Source organism: Equus przewalskii, chromosome 16 (assembly GCF_037783145.1).
Source record: "Equus przewalskii isolate Varuska chromosome 16, EquPr2, whole genome shotgun sequence".
Taxonomy (NCBI): Eukaryota; Metazoa; Chordata; class Mammalia; order Perissodactyla; family Equidae; genus Equus; species Equus przewalskii.
This window is the reverse complement of record NC_091846.1, coordinates 58,518,302-58,535,428: the sequence shown is the minus strand read 5'-3', so window position 1 is coordinate 58,535,428 and position 17,127 is coordinate 58,518,302. Positions and strand designations below refer to the sequence as shown.

General features: G+C 33.5%; 1 protein-coding gene across 1 annotated transcript in view; it reads left to right on the top strand.

The window, feature by feature from the left end:
* LOC139076366 (serine/arginine repetitive matrix protein 1) overlaps window positions 1-15,023 on the top strand; it is a 150,166-nt gene extending 135,143 nt beyond the window's left edge. The window contains exons 3-4 of the mRNA XM_070578537.1: window positions 9,477-10,342; window positions 10,903-15,023. The gene's annotated coding sequence lies outside the window, so the exon portion shown is untranslated. The remainder of the gene's footprint in view (window positions 1-9,476; window positions 10,343-10,902) is intronic.
* The last annotated feature ends 2,104 nt before the right edge of the window (window positions 15,024-17,127 follow it).

Sequence of the window (17,127 nt, the reverse complement as noted above, 5' to 3'; positions counted from 1 at the left end):
AATGTGACTATACCATTATTAACAGGTGACGAATATCAGATTTCATTTACAAATATTATCTACAAATTTATTTGGAGAAACAAAAAATGTAGGATCATAAAAGTTGAACATAGAGATATATCAGAGAAAGAAATGAGACAGAGAGAGAGACACACAGAGAGAAAATTAGTCTAACAACATTAATAACAGGCAAAATGTAATGAATCTCATCCTAAGGACATTGTACAGATAGGCATGACCATAACAGCAACAATCCACCAAAGAGAGGTAAAAATCATTAATGTACAAGGATACAACAGCAAAAGCAAACACCCGCAAAACTATAAGGCAACATTATCAAAATAGCTATAATACTTGCAGATGTTAATACATGTCTTAAAAATATAAAGTTAATAATAGGAATATTGAGGATTTGACAGTGCAATTAACCTATCCAATCTAATAGATGGATATTTATCCCTGAACACATTAAAAAAATGTAAATTCTTTTCAAGGACACATAGACTATATTTAAAATTTATCATAATGTTCACTTATTTGTGTATCTTTCACATATGAGTGAAGTATGGTTTATCCTCCTTTGTCTAATTTATTTTACTTAGCATAATACACTCAAGATCCATACATGTTATCACAAATGGCAAGGTTTCATCTTTTTTATGACTGAGTAGTATTCCATTATATATATATATAACCAGAGTGGAAGGGGGGTGGGGGTAAGGGCAAAAGGTGTAAAGGGGCACATGTGTATGGTGATGGATGGCAACTAGACTTTTGGTGGTGAACATGATGTAGCCTGTACAGAAGTTGAAATATAACAATGTACACCTGAAACTTATATAATGTTATAAACCAATGCTACCTCAATAAAAATTATAATATATTACAAAGAAAGTTTTAAAAATCAAAGAACTTATACCATAAAAACATGAAATTTAGGGCCAAGCCAGTGGTGAAGCAGTTAAGTTTGCACATTCTGCTTTGGTGGCCCAGGGTTCACAGGTTTGGATCCCAGGCAAGGACCTACACACCACTCATCAAGCCATGCTGTGGCAACATCCCATAAACAAAAAATAGAGTAATATTGGCACAGATGTTAGTTCAGTGACAATCTTCCTTAAGCAAAAAGAGGAAGATTGGCAACAGACATTAGCTCAGGGCCTATCTTCCTCACTAAACAAAAAAAAAGCAATTCAACACAAAAATTTTTTAAAAGAAAATAACAAACATCCATTTGAAAAGTATAAAGCAAATTTATAAATGATCAATGATAAGCAGAAAATCCCATGAGAAATTACAAGCTGTTTACAACTGAATGGGAATGAAAGTAATAGATATAAAATTTTGTGATGTGTCCTAAGTGGTGATTAGAGGCAAATTATACTGGAGGGTATATGAAGTAAAGAACAAAAAAGAAGGAAATTATATTAGTTGAAGATTTTAGCTAAAGAAGATAGGAAAAATGTATAGAGTAAAGAGAAAAGTGGGAGAAATAACATAATAAGAATCAGACACAAATAAAACAGCAATATTAAATATTGAGGGAGGAGACTATAGAGATAATAAACAAAACCAAAAGCTGATTCTTTAAAAGAGTAAAATTACAAGATAATCCATCAGAGCAAACTAGAAAAAAAAGCACAAAACAAATAGCCTTGGAAAATAGGACAGAGTTAGATTAGTAGAAGCTGTTTAAAAGATCTTAAGACTATGATGGGGGCCAGCCCTGTGGCCAAGTGGTTAACACTCTGCGCACTCTGCTTTATCGGCTCAGGTTCACAGGTTTGGATTCTGGGAGCAGACCTACTCCACTCGCTAGCCATGCTGTGGAGTATCCCACATACAAAAAAAATAGAGGAAGATTGGCACAGATGTTGGCTCAGGACTGCTCTTCCTCAAGCAAAAAAAAAGAGGAGGATTGCCAATGGATGTTAGCTCAGGACGAATCTTCCTCACGCACACACAAATCTTAAGACTATGGAAACATTAATGAAAATATGTTTGAAAAGGAGTGACATGGATATTTTAGAAAATATAATCTCAATTAATATTAAAGGAATATATAACCATTAATATAAAAATATGAATCAGGGCCAAAGATCCTTCCTGTAAAATGTTTAGAAAAAAATTATGGCCAATATGATTTTGGAGATGTTTTAATAAGTCTTCGAAGAACTAGACAGTCCTTATCTTGCAAAAGCTGTTAAGAGAATAGAAAAAGAGGAAGGACTCTCCAGCACATTTTATTAGAACTGCATAACCACAATTATAAAACTGGACAAAAATAGTACAAGAAAATAAAATTGTAGAGCACACTCATTTATGAACACTGGTGCATAAAGCGTGAATGCACTCTTACCATATTGAAACCTGAAATCTATGTACATAAAATACATCACATTTAAATTTTGTTTTGTCCCAGCAATAGAAAAAGTCTTTAGTATCAGAAAATGTAACAGTGTGTTTATATATTTTAACACATAACAATCTGTTGTTGCATTGAAATATTTGATGGAAATTTAGCATCCATGCATGAATAAAAATAAAATCAAGAGCAAAACACTTAGCAAATCATAAATTAAAGGTTTCTTCACCTGATCAAAAGATATTTATGAAAATCCTGCATCAAGCATTATTATCTTTATTAATGAAACTTTAAAAATATTATGAAGGCTTCTAGTAGTCCTCAACTCAAACTCAGTGGTCTGTGCTTGCACTTTGTGATGTCCCGGTAATAAAGTAGTAGTCAGAGAGCCTGCCAAAGATCATTCACAGGGAAGGCTGGCAGGCCACTGTGCATTTGTCGACTGAAAACCTCCCTTATTATATATGGGATGGTCCTCTCTATAGTTGTATCTGTGGTACATATTGTGAGGGAAAGAGCGTTGAAGGCAGCTTGAAAACTAATTGGAGTGGGAACGTATAGTTAATATCTTTTGCTGCATTTAATTGAGTCCAAGACAAATAAAAGTCTAATGCATAACGGCTATTGCCTCCCCAACATCCACACCTCTTCTTTCACCTATGTGTCCAATTGTAGTTGTTCAGTAAGTTAGACTCAATGTTAATTTTTAATTTCCATACAGCTGAAGGGTTTATTTCACTCTGTAACAGGAAGTGCCGCCAATTACTACTTCAGTATTCTTTCAAACTGTTGTTCCAAAAATGTACACTCATGCTAATAACTTCTTAGGTATTTGTAGACTTATATTTGCATTTATTTAAAATTTCATGGAATTTCCATGGAGGTCTAAACTTTCTGATTTATAAATATTCAATGAGTTGCTAGATATTCTTGATATAAACAGCACATGGGAAGAAGATGGTCAAATGATTTCTTAAGTTCACTATCGGGACATAACAGTTCTGTGAATAAATCAAAATTCTATTTAACATGAAAGAACATACTATAATCAGTATATTTATTTAATTATAATCTTAGAAGATAGAACTTTCTTGTGCGTTTGACATCAAGGCATAGGATTTGTTTTCTCTCAATGTCTTCGCAGTCACTCCAATGTTAAAGATATTTGGTAAATAAAACATATTCCATACATTCAACTTCTCAGAGTGTTCAAGAGTTTTAAAAATGATAAAATAAATATATATAATTCAAACTGTGAGATTCTCTATAATTCCTGGTAGTGAGACAGCCTTTTAAAACATCATTTTTTTTATATTTGAAAAAATAACTCACACTTCTTTTCTATTACTGAAGCCTATTGTTTTAAAAAAGGAATCATGATATGAATATTATTAATAATTATATATTGCATTTGTATAATGTTTTAAGATTTGCTAAGTGCTTTTTATACATGATCTTATTTTTACCTTCTTTTAATAAATTAAAATATTAATCAAATTAATTATTTCTCATTCATTTCTTGCTAGGATCTAATAAAAACATTCCGTTAGCTCATGGAGAAATTATACTGGAATGTTTTATTTTTTATTCAGTGCTGCCATAATTTTTTAAAACATTCATATTATGTAACAGTTTTCCATCTTGTTAAAATCTTGTTGTGGCACCAATCTTTAGATTATTGTGTCCCCCTCTTATATTTGGTTGCTCATATCTGCTGTAAAGAAATTCTTTTCTTTCTGCTGAAACGTATCTTCACACTTCTCTAAAGCCTGTTTTGTATTTCTTTGTCAAACACTTCAGCCATTTATTTATCCCATGTAGCTTTGGAAGAAACGATAAAAATAATACTCTTTGGTTTTTTTTTTAAGGAAGATTAGCCCTGAGCTAACATCTGCTGCCAATTGTCCTCTTTTTTTGCTGAGAAAGACTGGCCCTGAGCTACCATCTGTGCCCATCTTTCTCCACTTTATATGTTGGACGCCTACTGCAGCATGGCTTGCTAAGCCGTGCCGTGTTCGCACCTGGGATCCGAACTGGCGAACCAGGGGCCGCCCAAGCAAAACATGCCAACTTAACTGCTGTCTTACTGGGCCAGCCCCTAATACTCTCTTTTGATGATTTGGATCAAAGTGATACTTTCAAGTTTTTCTAATTTTACCTTTAGATTTATTCCAAAGATAGTCTTCTAAAATGAATTTCACCTATATTACATTTAATATAAAAATGCTTTTTTAGAGTCGTCTTTACAAAGATCTTTAAAATTTCTCTTTTTGAAAAAGATATGAAGGCTTTTGGGTAAAAATTTATTTTAAAATTTTAGGCATAAATTCACTATAGACCTTATATTCCTATTTTACTCACAAGTTTTGCACTTAATCATTTAGCAACACATTGATGATTAACATTAAAAATATTAAAAAGGGGAGAGAAAAATTCTAATTTATATAAGGAGACTGATGAAAAATTTAGAGGAAATGATAGAAATAGGAAAATCTCCATTTAAAAACCATCATGGTAATAATTAACTCAGGCAAAACCCCTAAGTTAATGAAAAATCATCAGATTATAAATGTTAGGATATTCGAAGAGTCTGAAATTATTACCTCACAGATTACTAATTTATAACAAAAGAAATAAAAACTTAATTTTACAATGGAAATATTTGGCAAATACTACCTTAAACAAGTGATAGAACTTAATATCACTGATTATGGGACCATTAAAGAAGTACTAATGTCAGCTATTTATTCTTCTTAAATATTACATTTTTGTCGCAATAAAGAGTGATGGCTTTTTTGTCTCTAAATAATTGATTTTCATGGATTTTTATCAACACGAACTCAAGACATAAAGTAATATCAAAAGAGGGCTTGTTTTTAACCCAATGGAATGTTTTTTCTTCAGCAATAAGCATAACTTGTGAAAAATGAAAATCCAGCAAATAAACGTTTTCTTTTCTTTTTGTGTAATGTATGTAATATATAATTTGTTTTATATCCTGGTAAAGAAGGATTGAAGTTATGGTCTCATCTGCTACTAATAAGCTTGGAGACTTTATAAATTTGTGAGGAAAGTAATATGTTCTTAGATCACTGTGTACCTTATAGTATTTACCAAATAGATAAATAGACATTCAGAATGTGCTTGGTTTACTTATGAAAGTCTCTGAACTTTTCCTAGTAAAACACACTCTTTGAGGACTTGAATTCTCACTCCTGAGGAGTTGCTTTGGGTCTAAACTAATATTACTACAATTAAAATTTAATTAACAGATTTCAAAATTAGTACCTAACGTCTAGAAGACACAGTGTCTGGGGAACTCCCTTTATCTTTTAAAACTTATAATCTAGTAGCTTGGTTAAAATAAACACCCTAAATTTACACACAATTTCTGGGTTAATGCAAATGCTGCTTTCCTTCTTACAGTTCTACTGATCTGTAGTATCTGCTTTTCTCGGAGTATCCAAAATCTTTGTATGAGGGGATGGTGCTTATCTCAGACTTTGGTTTGACCCGGAATGACATGAAGTGGTTAATTTGAAAATCCCAGCTTTTTGTAACCAATTGATGGGTATAAAAACAGATGAGTTCAGGACACCAATGCCCAGTGATATAGCCTGAAAAGATCAGTAAACAAAGAGAAGAAGAACTTTGACATTTCTCTAGTAACAAAGTTATGTCATATCCCCATAGCAAGAGCTATGGATACACAGGGAAATATTTCTCTCTTATTGTGAATTTACATGGCAGTGCATCTGTGGGTGAGTGTTTGTTCTGTAATGTTTGTGTGTGTGGCTTTTTGATCTAATTGTTTTCTAATCTCCAAAAATGTCAGGAAGCACCTGAGCTGGCATGTTGACTGTAAAGAGATAGGACTTTGAATGCACTCACCCATCCTGAAATGTTCTGTGCATCTTGAAGTGCCAAGTCCAGCCTACTGCTACTGTATCCCAAAGTGTGTTATTCTTAAATGTATAGTTCAGATTTGCTGAAATGTATTACTGAGGGCAGGGGCCTAGAACCTGGGGTAAGACAAAGCCACGTAGGTAGGGGACAAATCTCTCCTTAAAGAGATTAACAGCCATATATTTGGAAAAGGATGCGCTCAGATGGGAGGGAGAGGATTCTTGTCTACATGGTGGACTGAAGTAATAGACGTAGGTTGCCACGCTGAAAAATATGAAAAATCTAGCCAATGTTTTAAGAATATGTAATTAAGCTCAAAATAAAAAGGAAATTGATTCCAAGTTACAAGTAAAAAGAGGATAAAGTAGTAATGTGAATGGGAGTTAAGGTTAAACATTTCAATGGATATCAAAAATTGATATGCACATAAATCCCAGTAAGAGGGGAAAGATGGCCATGCCATGGACCCGCACACTCACCTCCAGGGAGATGAAACTGAGCCTCTAGCTTTAGATCAGCATGGAGGAAATTCTGCCTCATCTTTGAAATGAAACTATAGATTTTTACCCCAAAATCTCAGACATGAGGTGAGGAAGCAGGATGCTTATAAATCACCAATGAGTTGTAGAAACTCCAGATCAAGTACTAATTTTACGAAGTGGTCAGAATTTAGACAATCCATATGGATTAAAAAGCATAAATAAAATATTTTATAGGAGTTTTTTCATTCCAGGGCTCCCAGATACAACAGAAAACAACTTCCACGATATATATTAAATAATTGACAAAGAGCTAGACATTACAGGGAACTATAAAAGAGATTTTAAAATAAGCATGTTTAAAATGTTAAAGTGAAAAATGACTAGAAACTGTGAGAAAAAAAAGGATATCATTTAAAAGAGCAGCCATATTAAAAACTGTGAAATAAACAATTCTGTAAATAAAAATTTAGTCTTTGAATTAGACAAAAAAGCTAACAAATAGACAAATAAAACCAAGGATGAGGCATAAATAAATAAAGAAATTGGACGTAAGATGGAGAGCCTAAGGGAAAGAAAGTCTTGAAACTGGGGCGTGATATCACACATGATCGTATTTAATGTTTTGGTTTATTTGTACGTATTTTTCATGGTCTATGAAGGCAATTTAGAACAATTCTATAATACGTTTCTCTTATGATTTAATTTTCCTAAGTTATGTGAACCACTTTAAAAATTGTACATATAACAAACTTGTACATTGCTATTGTGAACAGTGAAATTGTAGGGGCGTAAAGGAAATTGAGCCTGAGCACCCTGAAGTCTCCACCAGTGTCTTTTCAGAGCTACCTGCATCACTTTGAGAGGGCTCTGAAAGCATCTGCTCTGAATAGACTCACTCCGTACAGAGATAGAAGCAGGGAAGAGGAGGGTGTAACCCAAAATAGCAGGTGCTTGGAGTGATGTCAGACAAATCCTAGTATTCCACAGTACATTTTATGAGAGGATGACCTTAGAAGAGAAGAGTAGGGAAGAGAACCTTGGTTAAAGTATGAGCCCCATAAGAAGATAGAGAGTTGTGTGGAAGCTTAAAGGATGGAATCTTCATTTAAGACTGAGTTCCGGTAATCTATACAGAATTTGAAATATATTGTGATGTACACTGGAAAGTTATAAAATGTTATAATCCAATATTACTGCAATAAAAAAATAAATAAAAAGACTGAGTTCCTATGGACGTTTTATTTTTAACATTTGACATAGACATTGAAGAATCCCTTGAATGTTGACAAAAAGAGATAGTAAAATGAAGATTTTATGCAAAATCAAGAAAGCGATACCATGAGTAAAGGCACAAAGTCTACACTAGAAAGAGTAGACAGTGTTCTTTACTTGGTACTAGAGGAAAAATTGGAAGTTAAACTACAAAAGTGAGGATACAATGTGACGATATCATGCAGATAGTTAGAAATGGGGAGATGAGCTCTAAAGAGAAATCCATGAAATAGAGATGAAAATTAAAGATTGACCATAGAACATGGAATAAGAAAAGTAGACACCCAAGGAGATATAGGGCTTACAGAAATGAGGGCAAGAAACTGTGAAAAAGAGAAGAGGTAAAGAATTGAATCTCTGAGAAATTAAAAGAGAACAGATGTTCAAAGTATGAGGGTTATTGTCAAATGCTGAGGTGCTATAAGAAGAAGGAATGAAAGAGTGGGAAAGGAGTTTAGGGGAAGGTATTTGGGCAAAGTTATTGACCTTTATTGAGTGCTTTTTGGAGTGATAGTAACATTTCATTTTTTAAAGTTAAAGTCTTGTGCCAATTGTTATCCCAAAATACATTCCTCCAGTCTTCCTGGGCATATGGCTGCACTTAAATGTTGGAGAGGCTAGAAATATAGTTATTTTATCTGTGCCATTATATTTCAGGACATCTTGATATTGCAGCCTAAGCTTTAGTCAAAATAAAACAAAAATTAGTATCACAATTGGGTTGCTGCTAAAACAGAAACCTAAAACGTGACATTGGATTAGTGGTCAGGCAGTATGGACCCACAAAGGCTGGAAAGCGGGTGACCCTGGTTATGCCATCATAGTTGGTAAACTATTGTCTTTGATAACTTGTAAAGCAGAACACATGGCTAGTGAGCCTGCAACTCTGGGGAAATTGTTGCAAAGAGCCATAATATGAACGTATATTGCCTGATTCTTGCTGCTTTATGCAAATTATTACAGCAAAGAAATAACCTCAGGCATGATTTGACTTACTTTCAAAACAAGTTGAAAAAGAAAGTCCAGAAATATGGGGCTTTGCAGGATTGGAAAATCCAACTCATTTTGTATTCTACAAAAACAGGAAGATAAAAATGTCATTCAGAACATTCATCAAGGCCTCTGTTAATGGTTCCTCAGCCAAGAGAAGGTACCTAACTTGAGGAAATTATAAGATTGTGAGCATTGTCTTTCACTGCCATCTACTGTATCAAAAGAGCTTCAAGTTACCTCCATTAAAATGGTTGAGGGAGAAATGGGCACACAGAAGAAAATTTTAGGTCACGCTTAGGAACAATATTCATAAAAGAACACTGCGATCCGTTCCTCAAACGGGTCCTGAGGGAAAGCAAAAGATCAGAAGCCTAATAAATTTTTGAGAGAATAAGTACAAAGAAATCACAAGACTGGCCTACAAAAATCTAATTGTTTACTTTCAAAACATTTTTCAGGCTCCCAGAACTGCAACTGCAAGAAGTAGTTTGTGAAACTACGCAGTCTCCAAGGAGAAAGTAGACTCTCTTCAGATGCGGCCACTGAAGATTATGAACACAATGAAGAACTTCCTAGAAGGCAAAGCCAAGTACCAAGGAAGACTGAGGACAAGTTGGTTTTTCTCACAGATCAGAATGAGTCTAACCAATGATTTTATTCAGCATTCGACAAAGCCAGCCTTTATCATTTCTGCAAAAGACCTCATTCTTATGGACTGACTGACTTGTTTCCCATTCTATTTTCTGAATGAATGTTTTGGAGATTTTAGTAGAATTAGTTTGTTCCTGCTCCACCATCATATATTATTCTCATTTCCAATTTTACAGACAGGCAAGAGGGGTTACTGCCTTGGGATCCATCCTTTTGCAGGTCTGACTCCTTCCCTTCTCAACCTTACCCCAATTGTCAAGGTGAGACTTCCGCAGGCCAAGTGGCCGTGATGTCCCTGGAGGCCATGCTCCACTTCTAGGCCATGCTTCCGATACCTGGGACTCCAGACTGCCCTGTCCGCATAGCACTACATTGGCTTCCAGGTTTTTCACAGATTTTTTTACCCACATCATCCTCCTGAGAATTCTCTGTTCCACTGTTGGCCTTAGCCTAAACCCAAGAACTGGCTAAAGGGCAGCTGTTCAGGGGAAGTGTGAATGTAGTTTGGACTCGCAGGCTGAGGTGTCCACAACTGGCCATAAGAGAAGGATGTGAAGAGAAGGAAGCACCATGGCTAAGGATTAAGATCTGAGGGCATTTCTCCCTGTGTTGCCACATTCTAAAATGGAAAACAAGGAGGTTTGAAAATTCTGAATTGTCAGAGTAGACAGAGGTATTTTATTTAACAATGTATTTGCTTCATTTATAATTTTTAAATATTTAAGTATATGTTATGTAATCCTCCACTTGTATGTACTCTTGCTTCTGCCCCATCAATGTTGGGGGATACCCAAATCTCGTCTGTGTAAGATGAGAGTGGGTATAGAAGACAGATGGTTTTTTATTAGTTTGTAAGTTGCCAGGTTGCAGAATCTACAACTGGACATAATGGATAGAAATGTCCATTAGCCACAAATTCTGCTTTGACCTGGATGTGGCAGGAGGATAATTTTGTCCTTTGGGGAGAATACGAGTTTGATTTATTGGAAGAGAAGTGTACTCAGATATTTGGTGGCCATAGGAAGGACTTGCAGTATGCTAGTTTCCTCCCCAAATCCATTCTCCTCTTCTTTCTGGGCACATGGCTGCATAGCTATGAACTACTTTTCTCGTCCTCACACTTACACCTGTGGATGGCTCTGTACGTAAGTTCTCACCTATGAAATATGAACAGAAATGAGTGGTATTTAAAAGGACATTTGTTACCCTGGTCCTCTCTTTTCCCTTTTGCAGACTGAAATGTCCATGTAGCAGAAGTGCAACGTCAACCACGCGGATGAACATAACATCCGCGGGAATGCTGGCGCATGAAGTGGCAAGAAAACACATCCTTGAAAAGGCATCACTGAGCAAAGCTGCCCGCCTGCCTAGGCGCCTTGGGCTTTCAGTTGTTCCATTGCATGAGAGAACCTGCAAGCTAATTTAGGCCAGAGCATTTTTTTTCAGCAGCTTAGCTTTTATCTTAATAAAACTGTTTAGAATAATATGGAATAATGGCTACTCTTTTAAAGTGAATGGATAGAGTTATGATAAAAAAATCAACTTATTTATCTTTACTGTAGATGAGAGACAAATTCATTGTGTGGAAATTAACATAACATTGTCTTTTTGTCACAGAGTTTCTCACATTCTTAAGAAGTAAGATATTAATCTGAATTATAAGAAGAGGCAGGTTTCACAATTGTGAAATCTTATCATGAATATCTCCTCCAACTGTCAGAACAATATCATATATAAAAATATATAATAGTATTTAAAGTATGTACTATAGTATATAGAGTATTTATAGTATAGATTATAAAGAGTATATATCATACAGAATGATATTATATATTATTCTCCATGTATTCATAAATATATGTATTCATATATTACTTTCCACACATTCACAGAGAGTACATGTTTTCTGAAACTATTAGTAGATTGAATTTTCACAATTCACAAAATAACAGAACTTTCAAGGTATTCTAAAATAAGGTAGAAAATAGTTGCTTATAAGAAAACATTTAGAAATGCATCAACTCTCTGAATGTGTAAATAAATCTGACATTTGCTAGCTGCTAATGAGATACATGCCTGCTGTCTAAGTTGTCAAGCATTCTTATTTGGAAAGCTTAAAAAAGAGACGCCTTCTAAATCTGAATCATTAAGGTGAGACCAAGTCAAAACATACCGAAAATCAGAATCAGATTCTAATGGTATTTCACATGAAAAAGCAAGGTCTCCACTGTTGGGTAGATTTGATTTAAAATCCTCATCCTGTGAATTGTTGGTTGTCATCATAAGCACTTTACTCCACTTCTTGCAGCCTGGTCACGGTGACAACTTAGGAGTCAAAACCAACTACAGTTTTGGTCCCAGCCATTGCCAATGTTGTGACTTTACTTGCCCTTTTTTTTGCATTCTTTCCAGTTTACTTCAACTGCTGTCTCCTCTTAGAATGCAAAATCTGGTGTCCCAATTATCATGTTATATTTAGGCCACTTTATCTCCTAATGCCTGATAAAGCAGTTTAGTCCGTACCCCCATACAACCAATTATAGGCCACTGATGGCTGCTAGATTCAACTCCATCTTCGATCTGTTCCTTTAAGGAAATATGCTTGAATTTTGGTGTATGTGCAGAAAATTATGCTGTTTGCACTTGTAAAAAGTGGTCTGAAAACTCTCTCATTATTTCCACTTTTGTTAAATATTAATGTATTTTTACCATTTATCAATCATGACTTTTCCTCATTTTTGTTTTTCAGATAATATTTTTTCTGAAAAATAATTCCTTATTAGTCATTTGTATTGCAATTATTTTCTCCCAGATTGCAACTTACCCTTTAATTTCTTGATGTGTTTGATAAATAGATGTTCTTTATTTTAATGTGGTTATATTTATGAACTTTTTCTTTTAAGATTAGCATTATTTTTATCTTGTTTAAGAAATTCTACTCTTTCCTCAAGACATAAATGTTTTCCTAAACATTCTTCTGAAATTATTAAAACTTACCTGCCACATTTAAGCCTTTAATTCATTGAGTTTTTGAATTTTGCCTTTGATGCAAGGTAAAGTTTAATTTTACCTAATGGTTTTTATCTATTAGATAATTATAATTTAACATCTTTTGATTTGTTTAATTGGTGACTAACATTTTACATCTCAGAAACTTAAATTAAGCTTACATGAATAATTACAATTTGATCATGAATTTTTTTTTTTAGTATATAGCTTTTTATTTGATAATGTTCATTTAGGATATTTTCATCTGTATTTATATGTGAAACTGGCCTCTAATGTTTCTGTTCCTTTTTAAACTCCTGTACTCCAGGATAAAGTACATTAAAAAATGTTACAAATTATGAGTGAACAGCTCAGTGAATTTTTGTATGATAACGTAATGATCTTGGGTCGATAAATAGAACACCATGAACATCCCAGAAGCTTTCCTTGTGATCCCTTGAAATCACTATCTTCAAAAGTATTCAGGGTTCTGGTTTGTATCACCAGAGAGCAGTTATGCATATTTAAAAATTTTAAATAATAGACTATTGCAGACTGATTCATTTCTAGTTTTATTCCATTGTGATTGGAAAAGATATCTTGTATCATTTCAACCTTTTAAAATTTAAAATTTGTTTTGTGGTCTAACGAAAAAATATTTTTGTTTTAATCCATTCTGACTATTTCTACCTTTTTAATGGAGAGTTTAATACTTCAAATAGTTACTGATAAGAAAGGACTGATTTCTGCCATTTTGCTATTTGTTTTCTGTATGTCTTATAATTTTTGTCTTTAATTTTTCCTTTACTGCCTTATTTTGTATTTAATTGGTTTTTGTTTTGTAGTGAATCATTTTGATTCCATTCTCATTTCCTTTTACGTATATATTTTTTAGATATTTTCTTTGTGGTTAGCATGGGCATTACATTTAACAACACAATCTAGTTTGGATTGATACCAACTTAACTTCAATAGCATACAAATATTCTGCTCCTAATCACCTCCAGCCCCCTTTTATATTGTTGCCATCAAAAATTATATCTTTATACATTTTGTGCCCAATAACATAGAATTATAATTATTTTTATGTATTTGTCTTTTAAATCACTTAGGGAATAAAAAGTGGAGTTACAAATCAAAAATACAATAATATTGGCTTTTATATTTGCCCACATTTCTACCTTTACTGGACATATTTGTATCTTTATGTGACTTCAAGTTACTGTCTGGTGTCCTTTCATTTCATCTGAAGAATTCATTTTCCAGTCTTGTAGAACCAGTGTACTAACAGTTAACTCCCTCAACTTTTGTTTATCTGAAATGTCTTAATTTCTTGTTCATTTTTGAAGTACACTTTATTGGATATAGAATTCTTTTTTTTTTCTTTCAGTACTTTAAATATCTTTCAGCTTTCTAGACTCCATGGTTTCTGATGAAAGATAGGCTGTTAATCTTATTGATGATCCTTTGTATGTGGCAAATTGCTTCTCTCTTGATGCTTTCCAGATTCTCTCTTTGTCTTTGTCTTCCAATGTTAAATTATATGTGTCTTTGTGTGGGTCTCTATGTTGATCTTACTTGGAGTTAATTGAGCTTTTTGGGTTTGCATAGTCATGTTTTTCTTCAAATTTGAGAAGTTTTAGTCATTATTTCTTCAAATTTTTTTTATTTTACTATCTCTTCTCCTTCTGAAATCCCATAGTGCACATGAAGGTCTCTTTAAAGGTATCCCATCATACTTAGGCTCTGTTTACTTTTCATCATTCTTTTGTCCTTTCTGTTCTTCACACTCTATAATTTCAGTTGTCCTATCTTTAAGTTTTCTCGTTAATATTCAGGAAGGAAAATACTAGAAATTCAGCAAAAAATAAAAAGCATTGTTATATACAACAAATTGGATGAATTTGAAGAAAGTTATGCTTCATATAAAAAAAAATCTCAAAAGGATACAAACTGCATGATCCCATTTACTTAAAATTCATGAAATAACGTGTGTATAGAGATGGAAAACAGAACAGATTACCAGAATAGTGGCTGCCAGATTAGAGATTTGGGGAGATGGAGTGGGTGTAGCTATAAAGAAGTAGCAGGAAAACTACAGGTGTGATAAAACTGCACAGAGTTCCAGATGCACACACACACACAAACACACACAGGTATGAGTGCATTTATAAGTGGTGCAATCTGAATAAATTCTGTAGGTTGTATCAATGTCAGTCTTTTGTGATATTGTACTATAGTCATGCAAAATGTTAACAAAGGGAAAAGCTGAGTGAAGAGTGTAAAGTGAATGTGTACATTTCTTTGCAATATCCTGTAGATAAATAATTATTTTTAAATAAAACAAAAAAATTTAAAAAGGACAATTTTGTGCTTTGAGCCTTTTACTTTATTTGTTTAAACAGGGTACAAGGTAGAAATAGGATGCTGTCTAATGTTTTCTAAATGCATTAGCTGTTAAAGATGATCAGTCCTATCTGGCCTATGTGAATGTCATGAAATTATTAGTGACTTAAAAAAAAGTAAAAAAAAGAAAGAGGACTTTTAGTTCACTATTTCCTTAAAGAAATAGCTTTGTTACACTATTCTTGAAGAAATGGTCACAAAACAAAACAAAAATAAATTGGCATTTATATTGAATCGACTATGAATTCATTTTACAAATATAGCTATGGTCAAGTCAGAGTGGATCACAGTATAATCCCTAATGGGTTTAATTCATTAATACTCTTATTCTTTTTGAGAAACACTATGTACACACAATTTATTAATTACAAGGGAGTTAATGGGATATTCTTCTGTGTGGTATATATTTGCACATACTTCTACATAAACACACATGCCACCTGTATTAGTCAAGGTTCTACAGAGAAACAGAACTGATGATATGTATATGTTTATAGAAAGATTTATTATAAGGAATTGACTCGTGATTAGGAGGCTGACAAGTCCTAAGATCGGCAGGGTGAGTCAGTAAGAGGAAGACCCAAGGAAGCCAATGGTGGATTTTCAGTCTAAATGCCATCAGGATCAAGACCTAGTGAGAGCAAATATTTCAGTTTGATTCTAAAGACAGGAAAAAAAATCAAAGTCCTAGTTTAAATCCAGTCAAGCCAGAGGAATGCCCTCTTACTCAAGGGAGGGGTCAGTTGTTCTATTCTATTTATGACTTCAACTGATTGGCTGAGGCCATCTCATATTAGAAAGGGCAAGGTGCTTTACTCAATCTATTGATTCAAAAGTTAATCTCCTGCAAATACACCCTCACAGAAACGTCTAGAATAATGTTTGACCAAACATCTGGGCACCCTTTGGCCCAGTCAAGTTGACACATAAAATTAACTATAAATCACAAAAGACTCCAAATAGCCAAAGCAACCTTGAGCAAAAAGAACAAAGCTGGAAGCATCACACTATCTGATCTCAAAACACACTACAAAGCTTTAATAATCAAAACCGGATGATACCAGCATAAAAATGGACATATAGACCAATGGAGAATAGAGAGCCCAGAGATAAATCCACACATTTACAGTTAGTTGATCTTCAGTGGTGTCAAGACTGAGTTTTGTTCCCCATTCTGTCTCATCAGTTGATTTGTCAATATTTATGCTGATACCAAATTATTTTAATGGCTAACATTTTATAATGTCATGATATATCTGCTTATATCCATATTTTCATTCCTAACATTATACACTTGTGGTTTCTCTCTGTTTCCTTGATCCATATCACCAGAAAAAAAGGCTTTAATTCAGAAGGTGGGGAGAAGAGAAGAATATATGAAGTGATGGACTACATCACTATGAATTATACAGCATGAATAATGGAAGAATATCAACTGTTATTGTTATATATTTGTTTAAAGGAATTTTATCAGAAAAATAATTCAACAGGAACAACAGAGAATTGCTGTTCATAAACATTCATTGCTTTTTATCTCAAACAACAATCTTTGGTTTTGTTGGTCATCTCTATTATGTATTTGTTTTCTGTTTCAGCTTTTTTTGAAAAATTTATTTAAAATCTCCTTACTTCTTTATTTAGGTTTAATTTATCTTTTTCTCATACTTTTTACATTGGATTCCTATTTCATTCATATTTTAGCCTATTTGCTTTTCAACTGTGACCACTTAAGTACAATCAAGTTTTCTTATAGAAGCTTTTGAAAGTATAAATGTTCTTCTAAGTACTTTTTGGGCTGCATTTCACAATCTATAGTATTTGCATTATCACTCAGTTTTAAGTAATTTTGCATTTTTATTAATATGGAAATGTTATACATTAGGATATATTTCCCCCATATTATTTTGTATTTCCATGTTATTTCATTGTTTTCCTTTCTGTGTTATATAGACTAAATGTCTGTTACATGTTTATCTTAGCATTATGGAAATTATACACTCTATTTCTACCTTTTAAGTGTCTATTATTGAAATTATCATATACATTTCACTGAAAGTTTGAAGT